Raw genomic sequence first — 22,690 nt, forward strand, 5'->3', positions numbered from 1 at the left:
AAGAAGAAGAAGAAGAAGAAGAAGAAGAAGAAGAAGAAGAAGAAGAAGAAGCAGCAGCAGCAGCAGCAGCAGCAGCAACACGCTTGTTTCCTTAGAATATAGTAAGTACTCAGAAATGAAAAAAAAAAAAAAAAGATGACCAGTAGGCAAGGAGAAAAAAAAGAATAAAGTGTGTTTATTCCACAAAGAAAGGGTAAGTGATGTGTACAAAAACAGAGGAGGAGTGGGCATGGTGTGCAGGTTTGTTGGGCAATCATGCTGAAAATGTTGGCAAGCAAACGATCATATTTGCTTCACAAAATGCTCCCTGAGCCTGCAGTGAAGAATATGGATTACAGCCGGAGCAAGACCACATGAAAAGAGACAAGTCAAGAAGCTATTGCCCTGGTCTAGAAGAGAATGAATGGGATCTGAACTAAGGTGGGAAGGGATAGAGAAGCGGAGGTGCCTTTTAGGTTGGTTTGGATGGTAGAGTTCAAAGAACTTGGTGGCTGATTGAATGTGTGAATAAGCAGGCACAGATTCTAGAATGCCAGCATTTAGGCACTCCCAGCGGAGTCTGAGCAAATCATGTCTGACTCGGGGCATGCATATCTCACCCCACCTACTGCTGAAGGATGAGCCTGATTTTTCCAGCACCAAAAATGCCCTCCTAGATTGTTTGCTTGACACTTTGGGAAGTAGCATTAACACTTTCAGGTCACTAGGGGGCTAATCATAGCCATTTTTATGATTGTAAAATGGAATTGCAGTTCTGAGAGACTCATCCCTGCAGTTCACACAGGGTTCTTTCTTAGAAGAGGATTTTGCTATCTTATAAGGACAAAGCCATTTACGTTAAGACCATTCCATGAGGCCAGTATCATCAAAAACATTATTTTTATGCAGCTTTTGCTCTCAAATTCTGAGCCACCCAGCCCAGAAGTCCTCTGAATACTAAATCCCCTATTCATTGCAGAGGCTATGTGTTAAACTAGTGGCCGTATGAATGAATGATTAGAAAGATTATGGATGGACATAGATAGATAGATAAATAGAGATGGATAGAAATTGATAGCAATTAATGTTCTGTTTCCATAAACATGTTAATAATTTTTAATTTTTTTCATGTTTATTTTTGAGAGAGAGAGACAGAGAGCGTGCGAGCATGAGTGGGGGAGGGGCAGAGAGAGAGAGGGAGACACAGAATCCGAAGCAGGTTCCAGTCTCTGAGCTATCAGCACAGAGCCTGATGCAGGGCTTGAACTCACAAGCCTTGAGATCATGACCTGAGCCAAAGTGGGACGCTTAACCAACTGAGCCATGCAGGTGCCCCAAACATGTTAATAATTTTAAAGGAAAATTACAAAAATAATTAATATAATTTAAAAACCACTTTTAAATTATTTTTTAACTGTTAAAGGAAAATGATTCAGTAACAAGCAAACTTAAATTTATTAAACATCAGCTACATGCAGGGTACTGTTTTAGATACTTACATACACTACTAGACTCACAGTTCTTGGCTGTGCCAATTTACATTCCCACCAACAGCGCACGAGTGTTCCCTTCTCTCCACACCCTTGCCAACAATTGTTACCTCTTGTCTTTTTGATGGTAGCCATTCCAAAACACATGGGGTGATAGCTCATTTTGGCTCTAATTTGTATTTTCCTGATGATTAGGGAACATCTTTTCATGTACCTGTTGGCCATTTGAGGTTCTTCTTTGGAAATAGTATATCATATACTTGGAAGTCGCTGAGAGAGTAAATCTTAAATATTCGCACCACAAAAAAGAAAGGGCAGTGATGTGACATGATGGAGGTGGGGGTTTAAGCTATGGTGGTAGTCACTTTGCATGTCGAGAGGGAAACAAGCTCTCTCCTGGGAGCAGAGCTGGGGGATCTTTTCCCTTTGTATCCCCAGTGCCTACCGGGGAGGTAGTTGGTGCTCTAAAAATGTCTGCTGAATAATTAGCACAATATTTCATTAATTCTAGTAAAATCTCTGTGAGATGATATTGCTCTTCCCATTTCACAGCCATAGATATTGAGGCATAATTTAAATAACTTGCTGAAGGTTAGTGCAGCTCAGAAACAGTGGAAGAACTTGGACTGGAACCCCAGCCTATGTGATCCAGAAGCATTGTTTTTCTCTCCACCATCATGGAGACGGCTCTTTGAGTGACAGAGTGATCCTACTTAACTTCGGCACAGTTCCCTAGTTGGGGACCAAGTTACTCTTTCAGACCATGGAGAAGTCTCATTATTTTGGCAGCCGACTTGTATGTGCTGGCTCTGACAATTTCATATCTCCATCCATCTGGAGCTGCCATTTGAGAAGAATAAGCAGAGAGCCTGAGCCCAGGTGGCCCCAGCCTACCAGCTTCATGAAATGAACGAGATAGTGATTTTCATGACCCCTGCTTGGCAAGATGCTCACCAAGTCCAGATGTGCACCCTCCGCAGGGCACACTGTAATTCCTCACCCACTGGCCACCAGACTGCGTTCAGATAACCATGAAAATGATTCCCATTGATTCAGTAGAACCCAATTACACTGCTAAAGAGTGAAATGGAGTAGAAGAATGGCATTTGGAGGCAGAATTGTTAAGTAATAGAAAATAAATAATGCCAATTGACCCTTTAGGTGTTTGGTCAGACCCTCATACGACTGCTAAAAGAACGAATTCATTTCAGAGACTTGCACCTTCGTCTCTGAATCACTGCCGGAGGTTATTAGCATTGTCCCACCAAGCTCTCCAGGAAGCACCCAGGCTTCATTTAGCTACTGACACTGTAGAAATTTGGGCTTCATAGAGAAAGTCATAAATATAGCAACACCCTACCCTTTTGAAAGGAAAAGATTCCTACTATTTGAACTATAAAGTCCATTTATTTAAAAGATCTGTCACTCAGATGCAATTTCAGTCACTTTAGGGTGGTCTTTTATGTTTTCCTCCTTTCGTACACGTAGAGAGGAGCTACGACCCTCCCACCCTTACCCATCTCATTGATGTCTTTAGAAAGCTGGAACCAGGCTCTGATTACAGACCTTTGTTGCCATAAAGAGACAACAAAATGTGGTTAACGAAGAAGAAAGAGCCTTAACTATGAATTCTTTTCCGCTGATGGCTAATTTTTTTTCCTCTTATACCTTTCCAAAAAGGTGGCAAAATGACATCCACTTACAGTGTATTTAATTGCAACTTTCAAAAGACTGAAACAGTAATACCTCACCGACTTCTCAGTCACAATTCAAAATGTTTGGAAAAGCAGAAGATGAAGTGTACTGTCAGCAGAAGGGGAAGACACTGGAATTTTGAGTAATCTGCCAGGTCCACTGATTACACTCCATAACAAAGAGGATATACCGGCCCTTGATTTTAGCGTCTGATTTCTATTCAGCTGGGGTCCTTTCATTACAAACAGGGTTTCTCTCTGGGTAGCCACAGTATTTATGGGCTGAAGAATAGCAAAGAGCATTTTGTTCTTTTATAATGTGGTGATGTCAGATGCAAGTCATTTGATCCTAATCCCTACCTCCAGAAATCCAAAGGCACATTAAGGGTGTCACCCAAAGCTTCTTCCCAAACCACTGGGTATGTGCATGTCTACACCACTGTGTGTGCCTGGAAGCATATTCATAAAGGAACACATGGTATAGTCATGTGAATAACAAAAACCGATGACCCAGCCATTAGATGAGAATTTACCTGCTTAGTTTAATTTTTATACAGACTTACTAAAAACGGGCAGTCAGAATTCTCAAGTCTATTTCAGGAAGCTTTTTAAAATTCAGCGGAATCAGGGCGCCTGGGTGGCGCAGTCGGTTAAGCGTCCGACTTCAGCCAGGTCACGATCTCGCGGTCCGGGAGTTCGAGCCCCGCATCGGGCTCTGGGCTGACGGCTCAGAGCCTGGAGCCTGCTTCCGATTCTGTGTCTCCCTCTCACTCTGCCCCTCCCCCGTTCATGCTCTGTCTCTCTCTGTCCCAAAAATAAATAAACGTTGAAAAAAAAATTTTTTTTTAAATAAAATTCAGCGGAATCAATTACTGAAGTTTGGGAAGCATAAACTCGAAGTCAGAATATGCATTACTCACATAACTCACATAACTGAAGTCCAGGAGCAATGCCATATTAGGGATAGCTCAGCTGTGTAACAAGGCTGAAAAACCTAGTCTTCTGCCCTCAGTGTCCTCAGTGTCCTCAGTGTCAGGTCACCCAGAAACTGGCACCCCTCTTGATTCTAAGAAGTGAAAGAGAAACAACTAGAAGTACGTGCTCCCTTGTTCACGTCGACCCAGAGATTGTGGGTCAAGGGTGCTGAGAATAAATGGCAAATAAAATTGGTTTCCTATAAACCCATTAAAAAGGTGTGCAAAACCTATGATTTTTTTCTTCTATAGCATTTTGTGAGAAATACAGGTCTTAAGGATAAGCAGAACCTTGAGAAATCTTCTGGGCAGCCCTCCAAAATGATACAAATACATCACTCCAGATAGATTTGAAAACATCCCATTTTATGAAGAAGAATTCCATAATCACCCTATAAAAAGAGAAATCAGTGATACGTATTCCTTTTCCAAGACTTTGATTTTCTAAAAGTAGAGGGCATTCTTTTTTTTTCAATTTTTTAAAATTCATTCTTTTTTTTAAATTGTTTTTAATGTTTATTTTTGAGAGAGAGAGAGAGAGAGAGACAGAGAGAGAGAGACAGAGAGCGAGCAGGGGAGGGGCAGAGAGAGAGGGAGACCCAGAATCCAAAGCAGGCTCCAGGCTCCGAGCTGTCAGCACAGAGCCCAATGCAGGGCTCAAACCCACGAATTGTGAGATCATGACCTGAGCCAAGTCAGACGTTTAGCCAACTGATCCACCCAGGTGCCCCAAGGGCATTCCTTTAAAATACCAGGTTCCCCAGGATACCTGGATGGCATTTAAAATGACACCATAGCATAGACTGAGTACTTTTGTACACAGCCCACATAGAGAGCTGTCCCCACTTCCGTTATCCCTTCCTTATTTGTCAACGTGCCTATTATCTATCTCTTCTAGGCAGCAAGCTCATGTAGGGGCTGAGACCATGTTTTCAGTCATGTTCATCTCTCTCTCCCCCACAATGCTTTCACATTGCAGGTCCCCAAGAAATAATTGTTGAATATACAATATGTATTTCAGATTGAGACTAGTGAATTCAAAGTATTCTGATACAAACCATATAATACTTTCATATATGAAGACATGGTACTTCCTCACTGTTCGCTGGTTTTTCCTAGGAGTGTTGATGAATCTGAGCTCATGCCCTATGAGTCTATGAGGGTGTGGTAGCGTTAGCCTGGATTTCACAAAGTGCTAGCTCTTCTGAGACCACACTGTCACCTACAAGCAGAGTGACTTTAGGGAAAGCTTTTGACCTTGCTGCGTCTTCCATCGGCTGTCAGATGGGATTAATACTGCCTGAACAACTTCCCTCGCCAATTTGTTGGGAGAAGCCAATGAGATCACAGGTATGAAAGTGCTAGGAAGGTGTGGCATGAATGAGGTGATGGTTAGGATGGTTAGGGGCCCAGGATATGAAGACTCCCTGCCACCCTGTACTTTTCAAAGATAAATCACCTTGATGGCAGACCCACAAACTCAAAAGCACTGAGAAAGGGCATTAAGACGTGAGCTGGCATGAGGATCTGAGGGGGCAGCTGTATGAGAGCACACGTCATCCACACTCAGCCTGCCCTGACTGCAGTGATGTGTCCTGGGCCCCTGACCATCGGATTTCACAACTAAAGGACCAGAACCCAGATAACAGTCCTACATCATGCCTGGTAGCCTTCAGCTGCTGCCAACACAATCACCTGATGCCTCTTGTGATTTCTTGTTTGTATAATTTCTAAGGCTGTGAGCCTGTATGTTTTGGTAATGGGCCTATTCATTGGAGAAGGGAAACCAATAACTCTTTATGATCAGTAGAAATCCTCATCGCCTTTAAGTCTATTCAAAAATCATTTTTATCATAAGGTTTCTGCAGAGTTTCTCATTCTAGTAAAAACTTACCCCGTTTGGGAGCTTTATAAACTTGTTCCTATTACTGCCATAGAAGGCTTCCTAGGACATTTTCCATATGTTTTAGTGAATTATTTTTTCTTACATTGGTCGAGTATTGGGATCCCTGACGTACTCCTTTGGCAAAGCCAAAAGGAAAAGAAAGCTGTTCATTCACAAAGTTACAGGAGAGCTTTTAGAATCGGAGCAAATAACTCAACCTTCCGTGAGTGTGCATTGTAGTGGTAAATCTTGCCAAGTGCCTAGTGATCTCTGCTGCCTCTCACACATTGTGAAACGTGATTTGGGAATATTTCTCCCCAAGAGCTTTTGCCATAAAGTAAAAATAGTCTCAGCTGCCCGCTAAGTAGAATCTTACGAAGAGATATTCATTATTCATGACTCACTTTTCTCTAGTGCTGCCCACCAGGGATCTCTTTCACACACAGGTACTTGTGGACCTGATCTTCTGAGAAGAAAGTTTTGGGAGAAAATAGAAAAAGAAAGAAAGAAAGAGCTGTCCTCACAATGTTACGCCCTGCTTCATAAAATGATTGGGGAGGGTAGATCTGTTAAGCTACAGGAACGACTCTGGCCTGTGTGAGTGTAGCACATAGTGGGGAGTCATATTTGATCATCATAATAATACTCTGAGAATAAAAATCAAGATAGTAGAGTGACGTCTATAAAAACCACTGTATTATATTTTCACCCAGCAGAGAAATTGAGTGCTTGTGGAAAGTCTTTCATTTCAAAGGACTTTTCAACATTTTTGTCTGGGCGAAATGACTATTTCTAGAGTTTACAAATGCACAACTTGAGTTATACATTTTTAATTGACTCTGGGGGTAGTGTGATGATCATTTATCTTCCATGATTTAACACATTTCATCTGTTTTGCTATTGACATGGGCAGAATGTCCACCAGCCCCTGTTTTTACATTACTTAGGCTTGGTGGTAAGGGCTGCCTCTGGGGCATAATGATGAGAATATGCTTGCTTAGCCCTCTGCCTCCAATGTTGAAAAAGAAAAAATGGAGAATCTTTTTAAATAGAATTTAAACCCATGAGTGTTGACTGGGAGCAGAGTGCAAGCTTTAGGCTTTTATTTTTTTTTTTTAATTATTCTTTCAGGTGATTATTCAACGTCTTAAGTTATTGGATTTCTGGGTCTATTTGATTTCATGGCCAAAAGATAATTTGGCTTTTTTTCTTCCTTATCTCTGGGGGAAGGGACTGAAAACACACACACACACACACACACACACACACACACACACACACACACACACACTGGGGTGCCTGGGTGGCTCAGTCAGTTGAGTGTCCGACTTTGGCTCAGGTCATGATCTCACGGCTCATGGGTTCTAGCCCCACTGTCGGGCTCTGTGCTGACAGCTCAGAACCTGGAGCCTGCTTGGGATTCTGTGTCTCCCACTCTCTCTGCCCGTCCCCCACTCACAGTCTCTGCCTCTCAAAAAATGCATGAAAACATTTTAAAAATTTAAATACACATGCAAATGTAAATGCTTAAAAAGAAAATGTTGCATTTTTTATTTTGTACCAGTCATTCAAATATTCAAGGATTTATAACAAAAGGGGTACTAGACCACCCATACCACTGTTTCTGTTTTTAATTCCTTACCACATTATTAACATATCCAGGCTTTTCATTCAATGGATAGGATTCATATTTTATATTTGTGGTAGGTTTCCTTTTCTGGACACAGTATGGAATTATGTCATGGCTAATGTTTGTCATATCTGAGTTTTCATATCTGCCAAAGGGTAGTTCACTTGTCCCCTACATTGCTTTCATTTATCCGTTCTAGGTACCGAGAATGAAAAGTTCCTGCCCTCAGGGAACTCACAGACAATCAGTGGTTTGATAGAAATGAGCATAAATTCTGAAGAGGACTATAGTTTAGACCGGGCACTGGGTATATGCATCTTACATTCTCCTGGAAGGCAAGAACTGGCCTTCTGATAAATGTGCTGAATACACACACATGATAAATACTTCCTAAATATTGCACATTGACCATTATGCTCATTCTCAAGTTTGTCCTTGTGAATCTATTTAAACCTACTGAATTGATCTTTATTTAAAACTTACATATACTCCCTTTTGTCTCGTGAAACTAATTAAGATACTTTAAGTATCTAAGATGACCCATCTTTCTCTTTTAATAGCCTTTATCCCGAGACATGTTTCCCCAAGGATTTTAATTTTATTATGTGTAAAGAACAAACCCTACCTGTTGTGTGATTAATATAAGAGTACACAGGACTTTTAATAGCTCTGTTAATGGGATAAGGAATAATGTTTGTTTCTAACCAACAGGATATCTGCCTAATTTATCCTAATTTATTAGCAATCTAAGATCGTTGCTATGACTCAAAATTAAAATAACATGCTACTAAAAGTAGGAAAACAAAGCAAGATAAGTAATTCCTTTACCAGTTAAGAGCCACATTCCTGATGCCTCTTATGAAAACCTAAAGGAACCGATGTTAGTTAAGCATATATTATCATATATTATGTATCAGGACATCACGCCTGATGCTGCCAATATAGTGACTGATGTGGTCTTGTCTTTCCCCCCGGGGAGCTTCCAGGCTAGTTCAATGTGAGAGTGTTAAAGAGGACAAACATAATAATTAGATATGTGATCAGTGAGATGCCAGTATATGAATAAAGTCAAGTGAATCATGAAAAGGAGGGATTCTCCCAGAATGTGGTCTCTGCAAAGGTGTCATAAAGGACCAGATATTTGCATCTGGCCTTGGAGGATTTTATAAGCTCTATAAGAATAAGGGAACAAAGGGGATCTTGTGCAGTGGGAACCTCAACTGAAGGTGGACAGGCATTGAAGTGCATGTCCCATGTTGGACCCAAGTAGACCGTGAGCTTCCTGAGGGAAAGAGGCTCATCTTGCTCACCACTCTACACCCAGTGTCTAAAACACTGCACAGTGTAAGTGCCAGTATATGTGTGTTGAATTAAGTGATCTGGTTGTGTTGTGATTGAAACTTCAGATATAGAGGCTGAGAGTAGCCCAGTGAACAGGCTGTCTCAATACTAAAGAATCTTGCAGGTTGATACTGAAGAGTGTGGGTTTTATTTTGTAATGAATTCAGCACCTCCCAAAGTATACTCCTTGAAATATCAAATCTAAAGGATGTTAATGAGCATCACTCAACAAAAAGGTGTTGTTGTCAAATCAGCTTGGGAGATACTGGTTTAAACAAAGTGAAATCAGCTTCTTCGCTTTTACTTTACTCTGATCGACATGCAGTGTAAAGCTCCAAGAAAGTTGTATGGTGCTCTTCAGACTCCAAGGATCCTGGACTCTCTCTTTTAAGGCAAGCACATTGCAAGCCTGATGTTCTCCATGACACATTTTATAAAATTTGCTTGCAGCAGTGAGCAACCATTGAAGTCCTCTCAGCAGGGGGCTGACATCATCTAAATTTCATATTAGAAGATTTTCTGGACTTCTGCAATATGGACGGTGATGAGACAAGACCGGAGACAGGGAGACCAGGTTGAAGACCAGGGCAACAGTTTGGGCTGAGACGCTGAGAGCCCGACCCCAAGAAGAGAGAAGAAAGAGCTAAGAGATACAATTGACATTTCAGAGGCAGAATTGTCTGGGCTGCTGCTATTAGAACTGGATAGGATGCAGCCTGCTCAGGGACACCTGGCGGAGTAGATCACAGGGCACTGAATGTGGCCCATGGTCTTTGTTACCAAGCTGGGCCTCCAGGCACATCCTGAGGAGGGACACCTATTTCTGATTCACAGCCAGCAGTGTCCCTCATTAATGGCTGATGAGCTATGGGAGGAAAGCAAGAGAAGGGTTCAAGATGATTCATATTTGTTGTTTAGATGATTATAGGGCTAAAGATGCCTTAATTGTTTTTGAAACTTCTTTTTGATTTTTATAAAATGATAGTACCTGAAATCAGAGTACCCGGAGAAAGGAATGATACATGTGTCACTCTTCTTACTCCGAACGGTCTCTGCCAAGAGCAATGGTTTTACCTGTGCCACACATTGAAATATGCATCCTGGCATTACAGAGAGATTTTTTACCAAGACCTTGAACCAAGGGTTACAAGCTCAAATGTCTGCAGAGCCTACTCTGACATCATAAATGAGTATGGTAGAGCAGGCTGAGCTTTTGCATACGAAGCCTACCGGAATCTACTTCACTTACAAAAAGAAATACGGTCTCTTCCATTTGTCTTTGAATATGAACTTCTCCATCTATCTTTTAGAGCCATTTTTGATAAGAATGTGGATTGTGAGGGGCTCCTGGGTGGCTCAGTCAGTTAGGCATCCAACTTCGGCTCAGGTCATGATCTCACAATTTGTGAGTTTGAGCCCTGCATCAGGCTCTGTGCTGACAGCTCAGAGCCTGGAGCCTGCTTCGGATTCTGTGCCTCCCTCTCTCTCTGCTCCTCCCCGGCTTGTGCTCTGTCTCTCTCTGTCTCTCAAAAATGAAAAAATATAAAACATAAAAATTAAAAAAAAAAAGAATGTGGATTGTGAGAAGTATTTCTCTATTCCAAGAAAAATCTCTGCCCAATATTGATGATGAATGACAGCTCACATGTTGAAGCATCGGGAACACAATAGAGAGCGGTGGGCCCGTCTTGAGTTTTCAGGAGAAGCTGGGAATTTGAATTTTTATATGAAACCTCTCTATTTATAAATGTTGGCAGAAATTTCTAAAATACACTGCATGGGCCCCCCAAAAGCCTGTCTCTGGGCCGCCAGTTTTCATGATTTTTACCTTGGTCCATATGTGCTCTTGTCCATACACATGGGCCTAATTTTTTTAGGTTGATAGATTTACAATTCATTTTTTTGAGGCAGATAAGGTGCTAAATGACCTGCTAAGTCGCCAGGCAAACCCGTGTTGAATTGCTGAGTGAGAGAGGTAACGCTGTTGCCGGAGCTAGTAATTAGAACAGTGTCTTCATTTATTTATTTATTTGCATTAAGTCTTTATTGTGGGAAGAAAGACAAAAAAACCTGGTGTCTGGTGGAAGTGTTAGTGCTGAAATTCAAAAAGCATCATCAGTGGAGCTAAAGGTGTGAGCGTCCGCCAGGATAAAAGTGTGAGGTCCGGTGCCAGGAAATAGGGAGGCTACCAATACACCATATTGTAATTCGTACCTGGGGGATTCTTTCACGGAGAGGGGAATGTGGAATCCTATATCAACTAAGGCCTGGATGTCAGGGGAATTACGAAACAGTACAGGGATATTTAGTCCTGGGGCTCATGTGATGTCACCTCTTAGTTCATAGCAGAACTTTCTTAATGGCCCACATGTGAGCACATAGATTGGACCCATCTGTTTGAAAGGGTGAGTTAGCACATGTGTGGTAATCACCATCATTCTAAAGAAACTTTGAGGAGGTGTTTAGTTCCTGCTGATAGGAAAGATTAGAATCAAGCAAGTTTTATGAATAGAAAATGATGAGCAGATGAGCCTGGAAGGAAATGGAAATGTGATGAGATTAGTAGCTGATGTATACCTCTCTGCAGGCAAAAAAGTTTAAGAGATGTCAGGCTGGGAAATGCTTTATTTCCTAAAGTGCAAAGAAGAGATTTGGACAAAGCTATAATCTTAGCAGCCACTACCAAAGTGAATTGGTCAAGGATCTTTCTAAAAAAGCTGCCATTTAGAAATGGCTGGGTCTAAACATGGCAATGAAAAGGTACCTTCGTTGTCTTGAGATGCGAGGGTCACACATGCCTCCAACCAACAAACATTTATTGAGGACCCACTATGTGATAGTGTAGACTAGCCCATGGAGTGGCTCACAGACTTGCGGGAATCCATGCCCTGCCGAAGACAGACCGCGAGTGCTCAGCAGGGATCTCTGGGTGGATCATGGGCAGACTTTGTCCTAAGATTCCCCAATAGTGGCAGCTTGGGCGAAGAGAGAGATGGCAATAATGAATGACACAGTTCAGTGGCCCCAAGACCTAGGTTCCATGGTTCCGTAGATCACAGAGCACCTCTGGTTTGTGTTTTTAACTGTTTAGGACAAATGAACTTTCTGGAAGATAGTTTAGAGTAAACTCTCATCAGATTTATATCATCTGTTCCCCAAAGATTGCTAATTGTAGCATTTAGTGACTAAATTTTCTTGTTTCCATGCCTTTGCAAATGTCCTTCCATACACAGAAGGGAATGCACCCCAATTCTCTTCAAAAAGCTACCCCCCACCCCGTGCCTCCTAGATTCACCTGTTCCCATGACATTGCCTCCATGCCTGCCTTTCTTTTTTTTTATTTTTTTATTTTTTTATTTTTTTAATGTTTATTTACTTTTGAGAGAGAGAGACAGAGTGTGAGTCAGGGAGGGTCAGAGAGAGAGAGAGAGAGGGAGACACAGAATCTGAAGCAGGTCCAGGCTCTGAGCTGTCAGCACAGATCCGGACGCGGGGCTCAAACTCACGAACCAGGAGATCATGACTTGAGCCAAAGTCGGATGCTTAACCGACTGAGACACTCACGCACTGCATTTCCTTGTTTACTTTCATTCGTCATCCCTTCCTTTTTCTTATTTCTAATGAAGTATGTAAAATAAGCCAGTCCACAAAGGTATTCAACCCAGTAAGCATACACGTCCTGAAATATCTAACTTCCTGAAACTGGAAATAGCAGGGACATGAATATTCCACCGCCCGGAGAATATGTCCCTCAACTGTACCTAGGGGACAGCAGCGTGGGATGGGGAAGGCAGGATGGTAAGTGACTGGAGGACCTATCCATCTTCAAGTGATTTCTTAATGCCAAATTATGGGTCAAATAAGAGAAATCACATGGAATAAAGCCAAGGGCAGGTGGTTTAAACCTGGCTTTTTATTTCCTTCCCTCCATGGAAAATATGGGTGATAGTACAGGTTAATTTTAGTTCAGTGACTTCACCTTTCAGAAGGTTTATCTTTAAGGGTTGTTCCTCCTTAGAGACCTACCCTTTAATTTACTGTTTGTACGTAGTTTTCTTTCTAGAAATGGCAGGAAGCACTTGCCTTTCCAGCAATGCAGCTGTCTGAGCCCACCAGCAGACAGGTCTGAATTCCAGCCGCCACGTTAATATCAACCCCTGAGTAAAACTTTGAGAAGGTCGTTTCTCTATTCTCCGCTTGTGGAGAGGAGATAAAGTTGTTTTCAACTTCTCTGCTATCGTGGGAGGATTAAGTATTTAATGTTCGTGAAACATTTTGAAGATAAAAAGTAAACATAAAAACTAAACATAACATCTACTCTAGACGCATTTCTTCCTTTTTTAAAGGGTTTAGCATTCTGAAAAATACCTAAATTAAACCTGTGCAATATTGAAATCACACAGCTGAGAAGGTATGAACAGTAGGCCTCATTTGAAGCTCAAAAGGCAGCTTGGAATCCTGGAACCAATGTCTTGGAAAGATTAAGGTTATTGCTGGTAATATGATGTTGGTCTAAGAAGCCCATCTGTCTAGACCTGTTTCTTCATCTGTAAAGCAAGTGGAATGAACCAGAATACTATCTAAATTCTCACTTACTCATGAGTTCTCTTCACGTCTAGTGACTCTATACTTTCCCGATTATAATAGGGGCAAGTTTTCCTTTACTCTGAGGCTCTTTGGTGCATGTGAGAATGTCATAGGGATAAGAAAATATTCAACACTCAGTCCCTTCATCTGTTTGCCTACCTGTGTGGTTACTAAGAATGGAGACATAAAGGGTAAGAACATTGCTACCCATAACTGGTCTTGTAAGAAAATAGTGAAAATAGGCGAGCATCCTCACTGGAATTAATTGTCAACAGCCATAGCATCTAAAATTCTATGCATAGAGGGGCGTCTGGATGGCTCAATCAGTCAAGCATCCAAGTCTTGATTTCAGCTCAGGTCATGATCTCACAGTTCATGAGTTCAAGCCCCACTTTGGGCTCTGGGGTGACAGTACAGAGCCTGCTTGGGATTCTCACTCGGTCCCTCTCTCTCTGCCCCTCCCCTGCTCACATGTGCTCTCTCTCTCTCTCAAAATAAATAAACTTTCTAAAAATAATAATAATAACATAAAATCCTATGCACAGAGAGTGTGTCCTCTGGATCCAGTGACCTCCCTAGGCATATTGCTTTAAAATACAATCAGATCCAAGAAAGGATAATGTTATTAGTAATTTGTTTCGGGGCCTCATAACCTTTATCCCGTTATGGTGCACACAGAAAATGATTATATGTGTACAATACTTCTAGGTTAAGAGAAAGGCTAACCCCAGCCAGAGATCACCAGCCGTGGGGGTCCAGCTGTATGAGGTCACACTCATCTACCCAAGAGTTAGGAGGTTCAATATCACAGTATATCTGAAACTTATTTGTTACATGTGGTTGGAAGCTCTGCCTTAGTTTAAATGGCTTTACCTTTAGATTTCTTCCTTACACAGATCTATTAGGTAGGCCTTGAGACGTTTGATCATGAGATGGAGGAGGGAAAAATAAATACCTTTGAGCTTTGTCTTCTGCTTTAGAAGAGTATCAGGTGCAAAATAGCTCCCGGAAATCAGGAGACTCAGAAGAAGGAGCGTTACCAGGATAGGGAGAAAGTATGCAGCAGCCAAGCGTGAATGCCAAAAGACACCGCATTTGGGGTGTGATCAACCTAGACAATGGCAGATGGATCGGTAGTAACCGTGCCCCATCTCCGACGTGCTGAGGTCCCACCTGCAACATGAAGAGTAAACTGTTGGTGTCTTGCTAGGATGTGCTGAGAGCATTGATAGGGCATGTTTGAACTGTGTTCAGAGGAAGAAGAATGTGGCCACACCCACTAGTTGGGGCAAGCATTTAGGTAAGATGCAGCATAGGGTAATGGTTGGGGGCACAGACTCTGGATCAGGTTGAATCCACTTCCATCACCTTTTTGTGCCTGTTTCTAACCCATAGTATGAAATAATCACCCCCTCCCTGCTTCCCCCAGGACTCATGTGAGGATAAATGGGTTAGTATCTGTTAAGCACTTAGAAGAGGGCCTGCCCAGAGTAATGACTTGAGGGCCTGATAAGAAGAGATAGCAGGGAAGTGAAAGCCCCCCCTCTCCCTCCTGCCTCCCAGCTCCTTTATTAGGGAGAAGGGTAGAGCAGATTTTGAGCGGGGACTAAAGATGTAGAAGTGTAAGAAAATAGCAGAAGACGCAGCTGCACTACATAAGTTTGGGTGTTAAGTCAGAGAGCTGGAAGAAGTCGCAGCTGCCACCCAAGACCTCGTGGCAGTTTTTAAGCAATTGAGGAGAACAGGAAAGGTGCCAAAAGACCAGAGACAGTCAAAGATGGTCCCAGTTTTCAAAGGAGGGAAAAGCTTGACTCTCGAAGCACCGCTACAAGCTTGGTGTTGATCCACAGCCATGTTTGGGGAGGGAATTTTCAACAGATGGTTACCAGATGCTTCTACATAGGCTGTTTAGGTTAGGGAAAAGAGCATGAGCTGTGACGCCAAATTGACTTGGGTGAGAACCTGTGTTTTGTCACTTACTGGCTGAGTGGCCTTGCAAAAGTTCCTTAACTTCTGAGCTTCACTGTCTCTAGCTGTGGAATAGAAGTGGCAATGTCTGCCAGGTTCCTGTAAAAAAAAATATATATATATATATAAATTACCATGCAAAGGACTGAGCAAAGCAGGCAAAAGAGGCAGCAGAACATAACGTAAGGTTTACGACAGAGGTCAGCAAGGGGCACTGGGTGGCTCCCCTTGGTTAAGTATCTGACTCTTAATTTCAGCTCAGATCATGATCCCATGGTCTTGAGATCGAGCCCCACATTGGGCTCTGTGCTGACAGTGTGGAGCCTGTTTGGGATCTACTCTCTCTTTCTCTCTCTCTGCCCCTCCCCTGCTTTCTCTCTCTGTCTCTCTCTCTCAAAATAACTAAACATAAAAAAAAAAGAGGTCAGCAAATTTTTTTACATAGAGAGCTGAATAATAAGTATTTTAGACTTTGTGACTCTGTCACAACCACTCAACTATGCTTTCATAGCAGGAAAGCAACTATAGGTGATATGTTAATGAGTGGGCGTGGCTATATCCCAATAACACTTTATTTACAAAAACGAGTGGCCAGGTTTGATCCATGGACTATAGTTTGCCCATCCCTGGTTTAGAGAAACAAACTGCCAGGTTTAAAACAAACTCTGCCACTTATGAGCACTGTGACCTAGGACAAATTCATAAATTCAGTTTCTTTATTGAATAGGTTTAATAATAGTACCTATCTCATGAGATTGTTTGAATGATTAAAGGAATTAAAGGAAACAAAGGAACAGTTAAAGGAGCAAGAGGTGTGCCTCTCTCAGTTGGTCCTTGCTGCTTGGTGAGCTCCTGAATAATAACTTTTTAATGTTTATTTATTTTTGAGAGAGAGTACAAGCAGGGGAGAGGCAGAGAGAGAAGGGGTAGAGGATCTGAAGCAGGCTCTGAGCTGACAGCAGAGACCCGGATGCGGGCCTCAAACTCACAAACTGAGATCATGACCTGAGCCAAAGTCGGACATTCAACCAACTGAGCCACCCAGGCGCCCCTCCAGTAAGATGAAATTTAATAGGGACATTTAGAAAACTCTGCTCTTAGCTCCGCCCCAAAACAAACCACACACTTAATAGTTTATTGTTTTTGACAAGAAAAAGACCTAAATGGTTTAATTCTTTCATATCACAGAGCTGTGTGCTGCCCCCCACCCCCACAACTATACATGATCACAGACGGAATAAATAGAGGTGAGATTGTCTCTAGTACAGTGGAGGTAGTTTGCACAGGCCTGAGTAAGTGTGGTATGTTGTTGTTTCATTGTTTTGTCCTGGCCATTGTATTTCAAGAAGCAAGCTGATATCTAGGAAAACATACTGAAAGAGGTAACCAGTGTAGTGAATAACAACTCATTATATGCAACAAATGACCTGAGAAATGATTATATAAATTAGAGCTTTTCAGTCTGAAATGAGGATTCTGAAATAGCCCTATGAATTTTATGAGTATGGCAGTTTTAAAATGTGCCCCCCCAAATTAGGTAATTATTTAACCCTCCGTGCAGCTAGATGTGAGGTTTATGCCCCCACCGCCCACCCTGCTTAAATCTGGACTCTGGGACTGTTGGCCAATAGAATGTGGATCAAGTGGGGCACCTGGGTGGTTCAGTAGTTTCAGCATCCAACTTTGGCTCAGGTCATGATCTCATGGATCATGAATTTGAGCCTCACATTGGGCTCCAAGCTGACAGTGCGTAGCCTGCTTGGGATTCTCTCTCCCTCTCTCTGCCCCTCCCCCACTCATGCTTTTTCTCTCTCTCAAAATAAATAAATAAACTTAAAAGAAAAAAATAAAGTGGATCAAGTCATGCTGTGCCAGTTTCTGGGCCCAGGCCTTAAGAAACTGGCACTTGCCACTTTCTGTCCTTTAGCCTACTTGCTCCTAGAATCCAGCCACCATGCTGCAAGGAAGCACTATTGTCCCAGCCAATGGCTACCATCACCCAACAGAAGTGTCCAATGACTTCAGGCCCAGTTCCCTGTGACTGTGATTGCACGAGCAACTCCAAGTAAGAACTTCCCCACTCAACCCCTGAAATCAGGAGAGATAATAAAAGCATTATGGTTATTTAAGCCACTTGGTTTTGCATTGCATAGTAGTAGATAACTGGGAAAATGTGGAAGAGGAATTTGATTTTTCCTGTATAATTTTAAAAACAGGAAAACTAGTCTATGGGAAGCTGCGAACGGTCTAGGCTAATGATTCAGGTAGATTCGGGTTCGCTATTAAAAAAGAGCTTTGAATAAAGCAAACCTATCAGACAACAAATGAGCTGCTTCATAAGGCATTGACTTGGTCTTACTGAAAATATCCAAACCGAGGCCAAATGATTGCAGGTATGGAATAGGATCTGGGGCCTGTGGGAAGGGTAAATTTAGTATGAATCCATGTTTTCTGTTGATTGGTTCGTTGGTTGGTTTATCTCCCAATGTACCTTGAAAAGAGTTTTGTAACTAGAAGGCACCGGATGAATATTTCATTTATTTAATAAATATCTGTTGAATACCTACTGCATCTGTTGTGGCAGGCACTAGGAATACATCTCTGAACAAAATAGATGAAAATCTATGCTTTATGGAGCTCATATGCTGATGGAGGAAGACATGCAATAAATAAGAATATGAATGAAATATATATCTGATGATAAAATGTCAAGAATAAATATAAAGTATAGGAAGGGGGATATGTAATCCCTGAAGAGAGGTGTACAACGCTAAGGGTAATGGCCTGGAAATAGCCATTTATGATGAATTAATAGGTAAGGAGAATGCCAGAATTGAACTCTCCATTTTAGAAATATTAAATATATTTTCAGAAACTCTCAATAATCACTGGTGACAAAGCAGTGGACAAGACACAAGGTCTCCACACTCAGGCAGCTTCCATGCATATATTCTACCATGGGGAGAGAGAGAGCAAATATAAATACATCAAGTAATTTCAGTGAGTAAGAAGCATGGCCTTCCACCAGCTGCCATAACTCCAGAATTCTCAATGTCCATCCATTTTTTGTTTTATAAAGCTTTGCATCTTCCAGAGATAGGCTTATAAACATGTTCCTCTTTATGGTTTTATTGTTATACTCCACTGGGTCCTGTTGATTTCCTCTGGTTCTGCCTGATAGACACAAACCCCAAGGGCATGAGAGAAAAATGAAATGGGCTGTACTGTACTTTAAAGTGGTAGTGAACTATTTGTGATTCCTTTGGTTAGGTGCTAGCCAGAAGCACCTGAAGAAATTAATCTTTCGGGTTTTTGATTAATTGCTGAACCACTGATTATTGATCAATGGTGAGAACAGAAAATCCAGGTTGAGATGACTCAGTATTCCCTGTCAGATTGTGGCAAGAAGGGATAGTTTCAAAACAATAGCTAATTAATGGAAAATGATGCAGAGGAGTAGATGGTGGGGATTTATCTCAGTTAGTTTTGCTTTAATCTCCAGTGCTGTTACTCCTTTCCATATAGACGAATTCCACCTGGTGGGTTGAGGCCTAAGGCAACATCAAGTATGAAGCCTAAAAGACTGATTGAATCATTAACGATTCCTATTCCAGGTACAAACGTAGCTGGACACATGAGTGGGTCTAGAGAAATAAAAATGGAAATGAAGACTTTGAGGTCAGAAATGACGTAGTTCAGTTCAGCAAGCATTATCAAGAATACACCAGGTTCCAACAAAGATGAAAAAGACAGACTCCCTGACTCTGAGTGGCTCACAGCATACTGAAAGAGCCAAATACATGAGTAGATCACTTCAGTAGATTGTAGATATGTGTTCGCAATGACCAGCACAATTTTGGAAGTGGCTAGAAATCATTATGGGTAATCATGGGATTGGTAGTGTTCTCAGTGATGCAGGGTGGGTATGAACCCCATGGTGCAGGGTTAAAATTGTGTCTAGTTCCACCCGACCTCCATTCACAGACTCAAAGCAAGAAGCACTTAGGAGATCATGTTATCAGTCTTAATTTCCTTCAGATGAAGAAACAGACTCTTCAGTGTCTAAATGTTCTCTCCACTTATTATCTTAGGGACAAGTTTGGGGTAAATTAATTCTTAATTTCATTTAACGATGTTTATTTGGCACTTACGGCTGTACCAGGTGCCAGAACACAACAATGAATAAGAGTCCCTGACCCAGGGTTGTTCTAGAAGGATTGAGTGGAGACCAACAGGAAACAGAGACTTGAAAAATGCAGTTGATAGGGGTGCCTGGGTGGCTCAGTCAGTTGAGCATCTAACTCTAGGTTTCAGCTCAAGTCATAATCTCATGGCTTCGTGGGTTCGAGCTCCACATCAGACTCTACACTGGCAGCATGGAGCCTGCTTGGGATTCTCTCTCTCTCTCTTCTCTCTGTGCCTCCCAACTCGTGCTGTCTCTGTCTCTCTCAAAATAAATAAGTAAACTTAAAAAAGAAGAAGAGGGAAGAGGAGGAGGGGGAGAAAGAGGAAAGGGGGGGTGCCTGGGTTGTTCAGTCAATAAGTATCTGACTTTGGCTCAGGTCATGATCTTCTAGTTGGTGAGTTCAAGCCCTGTGCCATTCTCTGTGCTGACATCTGAGGGCCTGGAGCCTGCTTCAGATTCTGTGTCTCCCTCTATTTCTGCCCTTCCCCCCTCACACTCTGTCTCTCTCATAAATAAGCATTTAAAAAATATTTTTTTTAAAAAAAGAAAATGCAGATGATAATTAGTGTCCTAGAGTTATGCACTCAGTGTTTTGGGAACATGGTGGGAACGCCTCCATCTGTCTGCAGGAAGCAGGAATGACTTCACAGAAGGAGTATTTGAATTGCAGCTTCTAGAATGAGTCAGGTATATTCCCAAGACTGGGCATTCCGTGGGACAAACAGCTGTGAGTGGAATAGTGGTGTAGAAACATGACGACCTCGGAACCTCCCAGGCTCACATTGTAACTGGGTATAGAGGCTGAAAGCGGTGGATGATACAAGATGTTAATAAGTCTGGCCAGATCCTTGTCCTCAAGGAGCCCCTGAAGGGTGTCATACAAGGTCAGTGGCATGATCAAATTTTTAAGGCAGCAACACTTTACAACAAGGATGGAGGCAGGGAACCCAGCAGGCTACTGTGGTGATCCAAACAAGCTGCAGAGGAGGCCTGTCCTGGGGCAGCATGGCCAGGAACGTGCACGTGAGAGATACCTGCTTGCCTCCAAGCTTGGTTGGATGCTGATAGTTAGAGCAGAGACTCTAGGTGGATGCCCAGGGTTCTGGGACAGCCCAGGGTGTGAGTAGGTAGGAATATCGTTCACTGAGAATGAAAATAGGAGAAGGGGAAGGTTGAGGGTAATGATTTCAGTCGGTGACTTTTGGGGTATTGGGGGTAAGAGGTCCAGAGAACAGATTGCTAGTAAGTAGTTGAACATGTTGGTTTGGTATGGGGAAGGAGACTAGGATACAAGAGTACGTACTGGGGAAGGATCAGCTGTAGGTGGTGGAAGAAACTGTGGATAAGGAGATGGGGGAGTTACAGGATGCCTGCGTGGGCTGAGGGAGCAAAACAGCTGGGTGCTTGAGGTGAGGCGGGGCCCACAGCTGTGTGGCTACCAGCCTTCCAGGCCTGTAAGCAGACACCAGAGGGCCTGGGTTTGCAAATCCAGCTGTCCTCCAAAAGAAAGCGTTTTTACCGCAGCAGGATCCTCAAGTGAGTGTGAACACAGCCAAGAAGGTCTCTCTCCTTTCCTTGGCAGCCCCCTGGCCCCAGCATAGCCCCAGAGCCCCTCACAGAGCCTGCTGCAGGGCATTTATGGAAAAACAAGGAGGTGATTTTGTGCACAGTGAAGGCAGTGGGAGTTGTCTGGATTTGGAAAGAGGCTGTTCGAGGTGAAAAGAGAAGCAGAGAAGCTGAGCGGCCAAGAAATCAGTGTGTTTTGGTCAACATAACTCACCCGGGAGTATAATATTTTACTTCAGCAGCAATGGCAGAATGTGCCTCTTTAAGAGCTCAGTGTGTCCGGGAAAACCTCAAGAGTCAAAATTCAGCCCTGGCACATATTGGTCCTGACGTGTTTCTTTTGTGAAACATAACAAACCAATTGGGAAAATAACTTTAGAGGGAAACTTGATTGATTTTTCAAAGAAAGCAAGACCTCCTATGAAAATTTATCTTAAGTCTATTAAAGCCGTTCTCCTAGGCGGCTTGTAAGAGAAACTAAACTAGATTGCCGTCCCATTTTGCAAAAAGCCTTTAATTTGTTTTCCCACATTTTTGGCCTTTGTTTCCATTATTCCTGTCAGTTGCTTTATTAGGTGAAAAACTGGATGACCAGGTGCTGTGATTCACTGTTATTTTTCTCTTATTGGTGCCGAGTACGTCTTTATGTTCCTTCTAGCCTCCCAATATATATTTTGATGTAGTAAGCTGTCTTATTCCAGGTAATGATTTAAAGACGAAATATAGGTTCTTCCAGGTTTGTGGTCACATGCAATATTAAGAATTGCGAAAAATTGAATAATATCTGGCTTGGCACTTAGTAGCAATGGGACATCTATTTACTCATCTGTACAGTGGAAACAAATAAACCTCCACTTCCTGAAGAGGGTGTTTGGGAAAGTGAATGATACAGCGCATGCAAGAGTGCTTTATTAACTGTGTCACCATCTACACGTACAATTATTAATATGATAGTAACTATTACCACTATGCCCAAAAATATTATTCACACTAAGACTCAAAGACTTTACATAGGCCATGTAAATTCTTTATATACCTGCTCTTCATTCGTTCCTCTTTCTTGGTCTTCCCAGATACTCATAAGAATAGCATCTCAGAGATGTGGGAAGAAGTGTCCATCCCCCTCGGGTTTCCCAGAGCCAAGAAAAAAAAATTATTTTGCTACTGTTAAAAATATATTGTGACTGTCAAATGCACTTACAATGAGCCATCAAAATTATGAAGCGTATAGCTCAGTTTTCTTTTTGTACAGTGACAATGTAAAACTCACAAATTTTACATGACCATGGAAACGGAAAAAGAAAAGGAAGTGAATACTGAAAGAATTTAGATGGTGATACCATTGTCCAAGAATTAGAAGAAATACCCACTGGTTAACATATAATAATGA

General features: G+C 42.1%; 1 protein-coding gene across 5 annotated transcripts in view; it reads left to right on the plus strand.

Moving 5' to 3' along the window:
- FAT3 (FAT atypical cadherin 3) overlaps window positions 1-22,690 on the plus strand; it is a 673,934-nt gene that overhangs the window by 519,312 nt on the left and 131,932 nt on the right. The gene's annotated exons all lie outside the window — the stretch shown is intronic.

The sequence above is a fragment of the Herpailurus yagouaroundi genome, unplaced genomic scaffold (genome assembly GCF_014898765.1).
Source record: "Herpailurus yagouaroundi ecotype Mexico unplaced genomic scaffold, PumYag 180, whole genome shotgun sequence".
In the NCBI taxonomy this organism is placed as follows: domain Eukaryota; kingdom Metazoa; phylum Chordata; class Mammalia; order Carnivora; family Felidae; genus Herpailurus; species Herpailurus yagouaroundi.